At 34.0% G+C, this 14935-nt stretch overlaps 1 protein-coding gene and 1 long non-coding RNA gene across 9 annotated transcripts in view; one reads left to right on the top strand and one right to left on the bottom strand.

Moving 5' to 3' along the window:
* Window positions 1-14935, bottom strand: part of LOC112849965 (uncharacterized) — a 566245-nt gene that overhangs the window by 515421 nt on the left and 35889 nt on the right. The gene's annotated exons all lie outside the window — the stretch shown is intronic.
* Window positions 6546-13087, top strand: LOC147577278 (uncharacterized). Of its 3 annotated transcripts, XR_015255787.1 has the most exons (5): window positions 6546-6713; window positions 10011-10125; window positions 10803-10918; window positions 12122-12353; window positions 12921-13087. It is a non-coding gene; the product is annotated as an uncharacterized LOC147577278 (long non-coding RNA). The 3 variants fall into 3 exon arrangements; XR_015255785.1 differs by lacking the exon at window positions 12122-12353; XR_015255786.1 differs by lacking the exon at window positions 12122-12353 and having other exon boundaries at window positions 10008-10125.

Genomic DNA, 14935 nt, shown 5'->3' with positions numbered 1-14935 from the left:
TAAGTAATTTAATATGCATAAAATGTTGAGGGTAGTTAATTTACAAAGTTAAATGACACAGAATATTTTCAAATAAAATTTTTATCCCTGTATCATATTTATGGCTTCCCCTTTTTTGACTTCATATACTGTTTCAGTAGGACAGATGTTCCAGGAGCTTCTTGAGGAATGAGGGAAAATAAATTGTTGAAATATCACATGTTGAAAATAGACTTCTTCTTCCTTTATACTTGGTGGCTTAGTCAATTAAGTGTCTAACCTAGGCTCAGGTCATAATCTCATGCTTTGTGAATTCAAGCCCCACATTGGGCTCTGTGCTGACAGCTCAGAGACTGGAGCCTTCTTTGGATTCTGTGTTTCATTCTCTCTCTGGCCCTCCCCTGTTCTTGCTCTGTCTCTGTCTCTGTCTTTGTCTCTCTCTCTCTGTCTCTCAAAAATAGATAAATAAACATAAAAAAATTTTAAAAAGAGATATGTTTACAGAAATTATTGTTCCACAATTGTTAGAAATAGTGGCATCAAATTAACTTTTTGTGAAGCTATAGGTGATTAATACTCAGCAAAAAATTAAGAGTAGATTGTGAACTTTTTCAGGCAAGACGTCCTCTGTATTTCAAATATTTCATGTGTGTATACGTGTGCATACATGTAATGGGAAATAATGTTTGCTGAACTTGAAAAAATAAAGAACAGTGATTAGACTTCTAAAAATTGCGAGGGGTGTCTAGGTGGCTTACTCGGGTAAGGGTCTGACTCTTGATTTTGGCTCAGGTCATGATCTCACAGTTCATGAGACCAAGCCCTCATCAGGCTCTGCACTTCTGGTATGGAGGATGCTTAAGATTCTCTCTCCCTCTCTTTCTGCCCCTCCCTTGTTCACTCTTTCTCTCTCTCTCAAATCAAATTAAAAAAAAAAAAACTGAAAGTAATAAAAATTGCTGAGATACTGTATATAAGTATTTAGAAAATACTCTGAAAAGTTGAAAACAAAGGGAAGCACAAATATATTAAGAAAATTGAATTCAAAGCAAACCTTCAATAGAATGTTTTATTTGTTTTTGAGAGACAGAGACAGAATGTGAGTGAGGAGGGCCAGAGAGAGAGGGAGACACAGAATCTGAAACAGGTTCAAGCTCCAAGCTGTCAGCATAGAGCCTCACATGGGGCTCGAAGCTGAAGTCAGATGTTTAAAGGACTAAGCCACCCAGGTGCCCCCAAAATAGCTTATCTTAATGAAAGGTAGACATTACCAAAAATGTATAACATTCATATACTTTTGTCATAAGATACATTATTAAATACATTTTCAATATGCATAATTTTATGAAGGAAAAAATATCCATTAATCTAATTTTATTCCTGGGGCACCTAGGTGGCTCGGTTGGTTAAGCATCTGCCTTCAGCTCAGGTCATGATCTCACAGTTCATGACTTCAAGCCCCACATCAGGTTCTGTGCTGACAGCTCAGAGCCTGGAGCCTACTTCAGATTCTGTGTCTCCTTTGCTCTCTGCCCCTCCCCCACTCATGCTCTGTCTCAAAAATGAATAAACATTAAAAATTTTATTTTTGAATTAGATTAGAGCTAATAACATAGTAACATAAATAAATGACTCTCAGAACAAAACCATAAATACATAAAAATTTGAGTGTTACAAACAATAAGCTTGATAGGTGGGAGCATTTATTTTGTATCTTAATATGGAGAAATATACTTCTTTTTCAAAGTTATGCTAACTTTACAAAAAAAGAACATGTATTAAGCTGTAAAGGTAGTCTCAAACTACTACACAAAGGAAAAAATGGAAATGATACTTGGAATGTATTGAACCAAAATAAAATGCAACTGAAAATTAAGAAATTTATAAATTAAAGTGTTAATAAAAATTAACCAAACAATCCCCAAAGACAATAAGCTTGCAAAATTTTAGAATATTCTTAATGGTTTAAAGAATAAATCAGAACAGAAATTATAGACTATTTGGAAATAAAAGGCAATAAAAATAATCCATATCAAAAATCTATGAACCTATCAAGATGGTATTCAACTAAAACACTTTATTCTTAAATATTTCTCATAAAAATATAGGTTGAAAGTAAATAAAATGAACTTTTTATCTCAAAAAACTAAATTAAAAAACAGCCAAAAAAAAAGTGAAAATGAAGCAACAGCAATTTTTTAAATTTTTTTATGTTTATTTATTTTTGAGAGAGAGAGCGTGAGTGGGGGAAGAACAGAGAGAGAGGGAGACACAGAATCTGAAGCAGGCTCCAGGCTCTGAGCTGTCAGCACAGAGCCCAACACGGGACTCGAACCCACGAACTGCAAGATCATGACCGGATCCGAAGTCGGACCCTTAACCGACTGAGCCACCCAGGCGCCCTGCAACAGTAATTTTAATTAGATAACAATAATAAATTAAACCAATATAATAAAATGTGGTCTTTAAGAAATATCAACAAAAGAGAGACTTTTTTTTAGGTCTTATCAAAACTAAAAAAGCATACATATAAACTACATTAGAGGTAGAGAAAGACCATATTTTTAAATGTTAGGGAAGGCTATGTATAAGTTTAGTTAATAACCTTGAAATTTTACATCATTAGACAATTTCTCATAACATCTGAAGTACCAAATTTGATTTTTAAAAAGGTAAAAATATCTGAATAAAATTAAAAGTTTAGATAAATTGGAAAGTTAGTCAAAGATCTCTAGCCTCCAAATAAGTACTTGATCAAATTTAGCACCTAATCCTGATATGTTACATATTGTCATATTATATTATCCACAAATGATAAATAAATAAAAATAATATGGAATTCAAGGATGATGGCCAAGTTTAAAATAAACATGTTTCAACCAGCGTACTGGGAATTTTTTAAAAAATGAGATCTTAGAGAATTGACTCTATCATACAGTGTTTTAGTGTATATTGTTATACACTTTTTGAGGGACAATTTTAAAATCTTTATTTTTTAGCGTTTATTTATTTTTGAGACAGAGAGAGACAGAGCATGAACAGGGGAGGGACAGAGAGAGAGGGAGACACAGAATCCGAAACAGGCTCCAGGCTCTGAGCCATCAGCCCAGAGGCCCATGCGGGGCTCGAACTCACGGACCGCGAGATCATGACCTGAGCCGAAGTCAGACGCTTAACGGAGCTTAACCGACCGAGCCACTCAGGCGCCCCATTGAGGGACAATTTTAAATGTGCATATTCCTAGTCCCTGAAAGGAATCTCAGAAAAAGACTTGAATATATATATATATGATCAAAAACTAAAAAATACTAAATGTCCATCAACGATAAGTGGTTAAATAAAATATGGTAGATTTATCTTAGGGAACATTCTAGATTTTTTTAAAAAGTATGATATCATTTATATAAAATGAAAACCACAAAATATATTTTAATTATAAATTTTTGTGATGTTTATTTAAATTTTGGTGTACTATGATGACATCCTGGTTTGTTTGTTTATTTGTTTTCATTAATTCAGATAAAGTCTGGTCCTGAGCCCACATAGTAAAAAAGCTAGAAGGATAAAAATCAGATTATTAAAGGTAGGGATGGGAGAGATATATTAAAAGGGCATTTATACATTGTATTCTATAATTCTGTTATTTATGTAACCATTTATTTCTTTTTAATACTAAGCATGTATTTGCTTTTTACTTGTCTTAAAATCTTTTTAAAATGTATAAGAAATATGGTAAATGTAGTTTTCAATTTCTTATCATTTTTGATGCTTCTCTTGTGGTGGTTATTATTTGGTTTTAGTGCCTATTAGCTGTTCTGCCAATTACTTTGGCACTGCCTTTGTAGGTATATGAAATGAAATAAAGTTCAGTAATGGTTAGTAAAATGATGCAAAAAGTTTAGAAGAAGTGATGAAATGAGCAATATCACTAAGCTGCTGAAAATGTGCTGAGATTCACTAAGTGCTTTACAAAAGAAAGCAAACAAACAAGACTTCATTACACAGTTCACTAAGCTCTGCAACTGATGGGCAATCCTCATTGCCTTGTGACATTCAGGCTCTCATTAGTAATATCAGGCCAGCAGAGGAGACAAATAAAATTGGAGGTATGTTACCAAGGTGAAGTTTTAAGAGTTATAATTCTGAATTTATTGTTAAGAATCATATAAGATGGATAGATGGCAAACAGTTTTAGAAATGTCTTTAAACAAGAAGTTAGGGGGCTTTAGTCCTAAGTCCAAAATATTTACATATTTTAAAAAAGGAGACAAGGAAACAGAAAAAAGAAGTTGTCAAAGCCAATTTATATTTTCAGAGCGCTTTGTATGAAAGAAAATGATAATGAATAATGGCTATGCCCATAATTCTCCATTATTTTCTCATAAATTTGACTTTAAGGAAATCATATTAATGACTTTAAGGAAATCATATAATGGGGAATGACATATACAAAAAAAAAACCTACACATTTACCTGAATGTAAAATAAAATTTTAGTAACCTCTCTGATTGTCTGCAATGCAATTCAAAATCCAAATCTGTATATTATTGAAGTAGTAACGCCCTTCGAAAGAGAGGCAAATCACACGTCATACTTCTAATCTTTCAGCAGAGAAAGAGGCTTGCAAAACCAGATTGCCTGCAAAGCCTTCTAAACTTTCGTTTTCCTTTTTTTTCTCTTTTTTTTTTTATCACAGAGCAACAACAGCTATCAATAGAAAATCCCAACCAAACGTTTCATAAAGCTTAATCTACTAGATTAAACTGAAAAGCAATTCACAAGGCTCTCTTAGTCTAAATAAGAGTGGTATAATAATACTTTAGAGGCATTAGTGGGATTTTTATTTTTATTTTTTTAAATTTTTTTTTAACGTTTATTTATTTTTGAGACAGAGAGAGACAGAGCATGAATGGGGGAGGGGCAGAGAGAGAGGGAGACACAGAATCGGAAACAGGCTCCAGGCTCTGAGCCATCAGCCCAGAGCCGGATGCGGGGCTCGAACTCACGGACCGTGAGATCGTGACCTGAGCCGAAGTCGGACGCTGAACCGACGGAGCCACCCAGGCGCCCCTTTAGTGGGATTTTTAAAACCTGGTATTAGCTTTATAAAATTGTGGTTAATATTTTGGTCTCTATCAATATTTTTATAGTCATCACATTAAAATTTTTCACTCTGAAAAATTAAATTTATGACTATGTGATACATAAAGTTCTTTGACATCCTGTTATATAAACCTAAAATGACTTTTCATTAACTTTCAAAATTCTAAGTAAACATATTTTTTTCTTGGGAATTTTATTTTTTAATGGATTATAAGAATTATAATAGTATACTATATGAAAATAATGAGAAAATAGTAATTCTATTAACTAAAACAAAACTTATTAATAAAAATAAAACCAATATTCCCAATAGCTAAGTGATCCAAAATTATGATATAAATATATATATATATATATATTTTTTTTAGCCATATAACTAACATTAGATTTAGACTATTTTTCAAATATACATGTGTTTTTGGAACAACGTGGTTTTAAAATATACTGGTATTCAGTTTGCTTTGGTATACCAAGTGGTCTAAATCTTAAGAAATAAAAATCATCTGAAAAAAATTAAAAATTGGGAACCTGGAAAGTCTTAGAAGTTGAACTTTACTAATTTAAAACTGAAAAGACTGAGGCCCAGTGAGATTAAATAGTTTTACAAAATCGCATTGCTAATAGGGAAGAGACTTCATCTCTAGAACCCAGGATCTCCTGACAACCAGTCTATTTTTTCTCTCCATTTTTGGGGCTGTCATTACCATTGAATAGCTTATAAACTAAGCTGTATTTACCATTGTTAGTAATGCCATAAATATTCAGTAAAGATAAAAGTTAAAATTATAAGTTTATCTGACATTCTGAATTATCATGAACTATATTTTTGCATAGAAAAGCATAAATAAGATAGACACATACAGCAAAACTTTAACCTTTTTAGTTTAAAGGTAAATTTCATACTATTGAAGCATTACATTTAAAAATTTTATCAGCCATCATTAAATATTATTTTTTATTCACACATCTGTACTTCTTCAGATTAATGGCACTATTTATAGGTCCTAAAATTCATCACTATAGTCAATTTAAATCTACACATTCTATTAAAATAAATAATTAACTCTGGAATTCCAAAGAAAATTTATCTTTATCTTTAAAGATAAATATAGACTAAGGCAGAATGACAATTTTGTACTTTTTCTATGAAACATAATTTATACCTTATATGAGTTATGACTGAGCACCCTCAAAGTCACTTATTTAATAAGGAACTGTTCACATCACTAAGCAAATCTCATAGCATCATACAGGTCATATCTTTTCAAGTCCTGCTTCTACCAACCTTCCACTTAGTCACAAAGGCTATTGCAGGTATAGTCCTTTGATAGAAGGTGATTTTTGTTCCAAATTCAAAGCAACATAAGCAGTTTAGCTCAGTGAAAATACTAACTCAGAGCAATAAATGTTTAGCACTAGGCTTTTCGCTAGCAATGAAATGTGTGCTTCTGTCTGCTAGATACCAAAAAGGTCAGTGATTCTCAAGCAAACAGCTCCCTCCACTGGCTCAACCATCATCATATGCTCTGAAGTCTCAAGTCCCTTGAGTTCCCCTCCTACCAAGTTTGCATATAGACCACAGACAGAATGCTAGGGCTGCTTGAGAATTTAGAAACACCGAATTAAAAAAGGTGGGTCAGCCAGCAGCTAAGAGGTAAAAATCCCTGTAGAGTACTAAGATCTCAATGAAAATTTTATGAGATGAAGAAATACATATTAATACATACAAATACCAGAACTCCTTTCAGGGAGAGCAAGACCTGAAGTTGGGAAACTCTCAAAAGTAGCCTGCAGTTCTGAGAGCATATGATGGTAATGAATGGAGGAATGATGATCTCCAAAGTCCCATTAAAGGGTAGTGGGTTTGGCTGGGCTTTTGTTTTACTGACTGGGTATTGAAATTTAGGGAGTGAACTGAACTGCTTAGGTCAGAGTCAAGATTGAATATTCTGTTATACTTGTTTGCCCTTTTCTCACAAAACACTCATCTTCTCCTAAAGAATATTTTCAATTTGAAAATTTACTATTAGCCCATCTGGGATGCCTATATTTCTTTGTTATAGGTATTGTACAGTGCAACCTTTTTTATTTTATAAGTGGGGAGGTTTATAAAGATGGAATTGTTTACTAAAAATATATTCACCTAGACCCTGACCAAATCACCTGACAATCTATTCTTTATAGAACACTTTTTCACAAAGTGTTGTCCCTGGACCACTAGCAGTTTCATCATCAACTGGGATTTGTTAAAAATGCAAATTATTGGGCCCACCCCAGACCTAGCAAATCAGAAGCTGAGGGAGGGGTAGCAAATCTGTGTTTTAAAAAGCCTTCAGATGATTATGATGCACATTAAAGTTTGGAAACTACTCTGACAAGTGTAACAAATATTTTAAATTATTTAATAACATTACCGAAAACAAAAAAAATTAACAGTATTTATTGTACTAAATTTTAGTAAGTAAAATCAACCTGTAAGCTCTGTTCAGACTGATTATCTTCAATAGATCTAAGATGGACAAATTGTTCTCACACGCTGACTGTACCCCTTCCAATATCCCATTCTATTTTGGCCAAAAATATTTATTCATTTCTCAGGTTCACTGAAGGAATAATCCTGTATGATTTTTTTTCTCCCTAATATTCAATCAAGTTCCAGATCAAATTGCTTTTCCCTTTTTCTCTAGGCATATTTTTTTCTTTTTTTAAATTTTTTGTTAACATTTATTTATTTTTGAGACAGAGAGAGACAGAGCATAAACGGGGGAGGGTCAGAGAGAGAGGGAGACACAGAATCCGAAACAGGCTCCAGGCACTGAGCCATCAGCACAGAGCCTTGACGCGGGGCTCGAACTCACAGATAGCGAGATCATGACCTGAGCCGAAGTCAGATGCTTAACCTACTGAGCCACCCAGGCGCCCCAAAGGCATATTTCTACCAAAGCTATCTTAACACTTCACTTACTCATTTATAAGAACTTCCACTAATGGATTCTATTTGGGGGCTCTGAGGCCTCAGTCAAACATCTGACTTCAGCTCAGGTCATGATCTCACAGTTTGTGGGTTCAAGCCCTGCGTTGGGCTCTGTGCTAACAGCTCAGATCCTGGAGCCTGCTTTGGATTCTATGTCTCCTTCTTTCTCTGCCCCTCCTCTGCTCACACTCTGTCTCTCACTGTTTCTCTCAAAAATAAATAAACATTAAAAAAATAGATTCTGGGGCACCTGGGTGGCTCAGTCAGTTAAGCATCTGACTTTGGCTCAGGGCATGATCTCACGGTATGAGTTCGAGCCCCACGTCGGGCTCTGTGATGACAGCTCAAAGCCTGGAGCTTGCTTGGGATTCTGTGTCTCCTTCTCTCTGCCCCTCCCCTGTTCATGCTCTGTTTCTCTCTGTCTCTCAAAAATAAATAAAAACATTAAAAAAATAGATTCTATTTATTTGAGGGGCAAAAAACGTTTTATTCATCTTTGCATATCACCCCTCCCCTCAAGCAAAGTATCTAGTACAGAGTAAGTACCTAATACGTGTTTGTTAAATGAACAATTGGATTAATTAACCTTATCTGGTCCTCAAGATTTTTAAGACTCTTATGACCACTGGCTTAAAGGAGAATTCTAGTGAATATTATTTAGATAGTTCTCTGCTCAACTAAAGAGCTAAAAAAGTAATGATGTCTGGATCTTTCCCATACCTCCCCACCCCACAAAGACTGAATGGTTATGAAATGCAGTCAGGTCATCAGAATTAAAAAAAAAAAAAAAATCCTCACGTGATTCTACTGTGAAGTCAAATCACTGACCTGGAATGATCTCCAAGTTGATACCGAGAATTGTATTACAATAACAGGTTCAAGCTGTACCACCACCTCTACAGCAAACCTATTATACAAATGTCTGGTTTAGTTCTACAGAATTGGATTATTGAGTTTATGTACTGTCTCCATGCAAAAAGTAGAAAAATATGTTTAAAAAGTTAAAGAGTTCAGTACTTAGAAAACAATAATGAAGGACAAACATTTCTACTGACAATACTAATTGCCTCAAATATCTTACCTAAATCTTACCCCAAGTCCACAGCTGATATATTGAAGTACAATTTTCATAGATAAAAATCTCACAAGCTTCTGCCTCAGTCAACAATACTATTTTAGGATTCTATGCAAAATGTCTTTGCTCGGCTAGACAGTCTCTCAGAGCTACATTCTGGTTCTTTAATAAAAATGCTATTCTTGGAATATCAATCCTTAGTACCAACTATTTGAATATATTTACAATAGATTTCTAGTGTAATGTTAATATATTCTTAGTACCTTTTTTGAAAAATATGGAACACTTTGATCATCTGGGCCAGAAGTTTCACATTAGTGGTCTCTGATATGTATATTGTACTAAATTCAAAATGAAAATAGAAAAAGGCAAAGACAAGAAAAAGAGAGAGAGAAAACATTTTAATTTGGGTGTTTAATTTAAAGTATGAATTTATTATTTTTTAACATAAAAACTGGAATGTTTAACAATACTGGGCAGCAGCCCTTCATGACACATGAGAATGAAAGCCAGAAGCTACAATGGCCGTGTTTACTCTTTATAGGTCTCCAACTCTTGAGTTTGCCATAGTCCCCATGAAGGTTGCTTCACTCATTTATTAACAGACTGGCTCTTTCACCCTATCTTTAGGCGGACCTCAGGTTTTATAGGTGGGGGTATTAATGCTAAGTGGGAAGATGGAAATAGGATGAAACAGATTTAAAGTTAAATTTAGTGGAAGAAGGTAAGGCGATTTCTCTCTATTAAGTCAACCTGATAACCTTATCTTTGTTAAACCCAGTTCTACAAAAAGTCAGTCCCATGAAAGAATCAACCTTACAGTAAGTATACACAGTCCACGTATTTTCATTTTAAAATTTTTCTTTATTTTTTAAGTAGGTTCTACAGCCAGCATGGAGCTGAATGCAGTGCTTGAACTCACAACCTTGAGATAAATACCTGTGCTGAAATCAAGAGTTGGACACTCAACAAACTTAGTGTATTGTATTGCATTGTAATGTATTTTACTTTATATTTATATTTTTTTTATTAAAGAATGTGCCAGCGGGGAGAAGGCCAAAGGGGGGGGGTGGGTAGAGGGAGAGAGAAAGAGAGAGAGAAACAGAGAGAGAGAGAGAGAGAGAGAGAGAGAGTCTTAAGCAGGCTCGAAGCTCAGCATGAGCCTGAAACAAGGCTCAATCCCATGACCCTGGGATCACGACCTGAGCCAAAATCAAAAGTGGGACGCTCAACCTACTGAGTCACCCAGGCACCCCTGGTCCCAGTTTTTTAAAAAATAACTAAGGACAACATGGCTGGGATGGGAAAAACAAAATCAAAAATACATGGAAGAAGGAAATTTTAATTTAGAAAAAAGCTGCCTGGATGTAGAGATGGTTTATGAATTCCAAATGCCAATATGTCTTATAAATTATAATTCAGAAAGGACTAAATAAATCAGTTTATACATGTACATAGACACACATAGTAGCAATTATTTCCTCATATTGTCATCTTTTCTCTTTGTTCTTGCTTAAATTTCATGTAATAGACAATTTCCAGCAGCTTTGTTTTGAGTACTTTGTCTTTACAAATGCTCTGATATGGGTGACTACAGCTTTTGAAATCTCTATTGTTATAATCCCAAATATGTCAGCTACAGGAATCTAACTATCCTAATTTTTCTTTCAGCTGCCTCCAACTTCACTGCCTACATTTTCTTTGACTGGCCTTCTTTGATCACTTCCTATGGCAGATTTTTAGTTATCACCCCCACTTCTCCATTTAAGTGGGAATGTTCTTTGCAGGTAGTTACACGACTGTATCTATGACTCTCTAAGCTAAGAAAGAGAAGAACAAGCCCTCTCTTTCTCAAATGTGCCAAGAGAAAAAATATTTCTGAGAGATATTGTAAAGACATAACTTTCAAAGTATTCTTCTCTTTCCTTTGATTCTCTCAACACTGACAAAGGGTCAGAGACTCACACATAATAATGTTCTAGAACTTGAGGATTTAACTTTGTACTGTGTTAGCTTTATTCTATCGTCGCTTTTCTGTTGTTGTTATTTAGGACTGGGGATTCAATATCAGAATGAAAGTTGTTTCTTTGTGTATTATAGTAACAACTAGAGAATATTTACTTCACTAGAGAATGATTGGCAAACAATATCATAACTTTTTTAGCCAGAAAAAAAAGGGAAAGTAAAGAAAAATTTCCAGAATTTCTGGAGAGTCATAAATACACACCCTGATACACACTATCTAAGTATCTACACACATGAGTATATATTAACTCCTTATAAAACTTATTTAGCCCAGAGATTCATAATCTCAATATCATTGATATATTGGACCAAATCATTATTTATTTTGAGAGGCTGTTCTGTACATTGCAAGATATTTAGCAGCCTCTCTAGCCTCTACCCACTAGATGCCAGTAGCACCCCCCAACTCCTGTAGTAATAATGAAGGATATGTTCCTAGATATCGCCAAGTGTCCCTTGGAAAGCAAAACTGTTCCTGTTGAGAAGCACTGATTTAGTCCTTTCTAAATGGATATGCCTGCTCATCTCTACGAAATAGATTTCAGATATGAACTTTAAATGAAACTTGAAAGAGTATAAATATCTAGTGATATTATTTGATCCAAGTTATAAATCATTATAGTCATTATTAGTCAACAGTTATGAAGCACCAACCATATGCAAGTTCTATTCTCCCTTTTCATCCTATTAAACTCAAGGTCAGACTTACATTACTTAATTAGGCATGACATGATTTCAGGGTGTTAGAAAGTTAATTTTGAACCAAAAAATGTTCACCATACTAATAGCAATTCTTCACTGTTTTAAAACTGCCTAATAGTCTAAAAATTAAACACTTCTTTTGGTTTAACAAGCTTTTTTATATACCAAATTATAAAGTCTCATGGTTATGGTAGATATTTTGATTCATTCTCAACTTTACCTGGATTTGTGTATTCTGATTTGTCTTCTTACTACTGCTTTAGCTGAAATGTACACAACAGTAACACACATTTTGCCAGAGTTGGAAAAAAAAATAAGAAGGTTAAATCTTACTCTTGTAAGTCCTTCAAAGAAAGGAAAGTTGTGGTGACAATGTTGACCTTTGCCTGAGACCTATGCTTGGAAACCAGAAAAGGTTAAGACACCCTCCCAATCATCTGTGTTCAGAGAAACTGAAAAAGACTACCCTTCCCATGCATATGGGATCTTCATAAGGTATATCAATATTAAAGTATGGACAGTCAAGTGAAGGAATTAATCACTTTAAATTTTACCATTTCCTTTCCATTAATTGAAGATAATGGTTAAATGAATGGTTTCTAATTTTCTTCTATGGTGTTTTGAGTTTTATGATATACATTTCAGAGATCACCTTAAAATGAACATTATGTTTATGATTAAAAAACTTTAATGCTACAGATATTATTTATACACTTTAAACATTATACACTCTTGGGTTTCTCTGGGTAAAAAATTCTAAATAGTATTTTGGAGACACATAGATTAACAGATTTTCTATGTTGGTCTAGCACATTTGGGAAAGAACACAGTTAAAAATAATAAATCCCTATTTTTAGTATTATACAGGCACCCTACTATAGAAATCACAATTCAGAACAAATTGCAACAAATTCAATGATGATTTAGGGATATACAACTCTAATAAAAGTGTCACCAGCTAGACCTCAAGACCTGAACTTTATTGCCCACCTGCATGTACTCCACAACCTCTGTCCTATATTTTTTCATAAATTCTTCTTTCTGGCTTACTTCTTAACACAGGCAAATGAAACCTGAAACTGTCCTGACAGGACCTCCAGCCATCCCAGACCACTCAGACCAGTTTGAGCTTAACCCCCGACTGGCACCTGCACAGACCACGGAGTGACATCTGGAATGACCAACAATTCCCTCTTCCTCATTATAATAATAAAATCTCTACCCAAGGAGGGGCACCAGCCTCATTTATATAACATACGATGTATGTATAGGCATGTTTCCTTAAGGTGCATGCATGACCTCATGCCCACCTCTACAAAGGATGACAAGGCTTCCCTATTTAAATGTTCATCCTAACCCTAAACAAAAGGCACTCATTCACCCTTTCTCAGGAAGTCAAGGCTTTGGAAATTATTCCCAGTGATCTCCTTATTTGCCTCAAATAAAATTTACTTTGTGTGACAACCCTACCTGGTGTATCTGTGACTCACCAAGGAGTGAACTCACATTGGTTCAGTTACAAAAGTACAACAGGATTTCTTTTTTCTAAAAAGGCATTCTAAAAACAGTATTAATGTCTTCATCTAACTTTATAAAAACTCTCACAAAACATCAAAATATTACTTTATGTTTGACAAAATTATAACTCATTGCCTTTGGGATTTTTAATCTTCCTACTCATTACTGTTTTCCTATTGAAATATTTTCAAACTTTAAAACTTCTCTTTTTCATTGTTTTTGCAAAGTATCCTGTATGTCACTTCTCATTCACATGAATAATATAGGTTTGCAGAAAACTTTGCATGCTAAATTTCAACTCAGAACTTCCTTCCAGTTTTATATGTAGGTCAGTCAGAAAGACCTCCAGTTCACCTGAAAATTTTTCAGAGACTGTAAAATGAGAGGAAAAAAAAGGAGAGAGAATCAATTTTAAGTACAAGAATGTGGACCATCCCTTGATATGTAGTGCCCAACACTGACATAACACTCATCAAATTCATCTTGGGCATATGAACCAAGTGGATCTAGTCTCTCACTTTCCTCATCATTTATTGATGAGTTGAATGAATAGTAGGTTAATCTTATGAATGACAGAGATAAGCTGGATTTCTTTCAAAGTGATCTTTAGACAGCCTTTGAAAAATAGATGTAAATCTGTGATTAGAATATGGGAGAAATTAACTAAGTGGGAAACCAACAAAAGAAAGGAAATGGCTTGAGAAATAGGAGAAATTCAGTACAAATAGGAAGTCTTATAACAAATTAAAATTTGGAAATACCATTTGAAATCAAAATTTGGATTTTCTTTAACATTATGTATTTTCAAAGAAGTAAATGTCAATTTTGATTGTGTCGAAATATATTTAGAACATGTTTCTAGCTTCTCCAGTGTTGACATGAGTAGTTGGAAGAATTCTTGCGACTTCCCAGGTATACAAAGAGGGATTTTAAAGGCCATTTTTTAGGATTTCCATTACTTATGAGAATCATGGGAAACATCTCCTCATTTTCAAATACTAATTAATGAGTGCCTCAAATATCAACTGCTTTTAAAAGTATGTAAACAATAAGTGATCTAGATTTAAAGATTATGTTGTTCCTACATGTAACACAGAGGATTCAGGGCAGATATTCATGTTTGTCTTCCACTCTTTTGTTAAATTTCTTTAGTGGGGTGTTTCTTCTCCTATCTTTGAATAAAAACTCATGCAGCTTTTTAAAGTTTTTCAGCTCACTCACTCTTAAATAAAAGAAAGTACTCTAACAAAATGCAGCCCTTTTTTAAAAAAAAATAACTTTCATTAATTAAAAATGAACTTCATGACAGTTGCTTCTGGCCAAGATGGAGTTAACAGAAACCAAGTTTACCTTCCCACTTGAAACAAACGACTGGGAAAAATATATAAAACAATGGTTTTAAAGACACGAGGCATCAGGCAATGAAGGACAGTAATATTTGAAAGACAAGAACAAATGAAGTGATAAAAAATAAATTTCAATTCATACTGACAACCCACACAAAGATTAACTCAAAGTGGATCATAAGTTTTTTTTTATTTAAAAATTTTTTTTCAACA

The sequence above is a fragment of the Puma concolor genome, chromosome C2, assembly GCF_028749965.1.
Source record: "Puma concolor isolate L17-30 chromosome C2, mPumCon1.1.hap2, whole genome shotgun sequence".
Taxonomy (NCBI): domain Eukaryota; kingdom Metazoa; phylum Chordata; class Mammalia; order Carnivora; family Felidae; genus Puma; species Puma concolor.
This window is presented reverse-complemented; position numbering and strand designations above follow the sequence as displayed.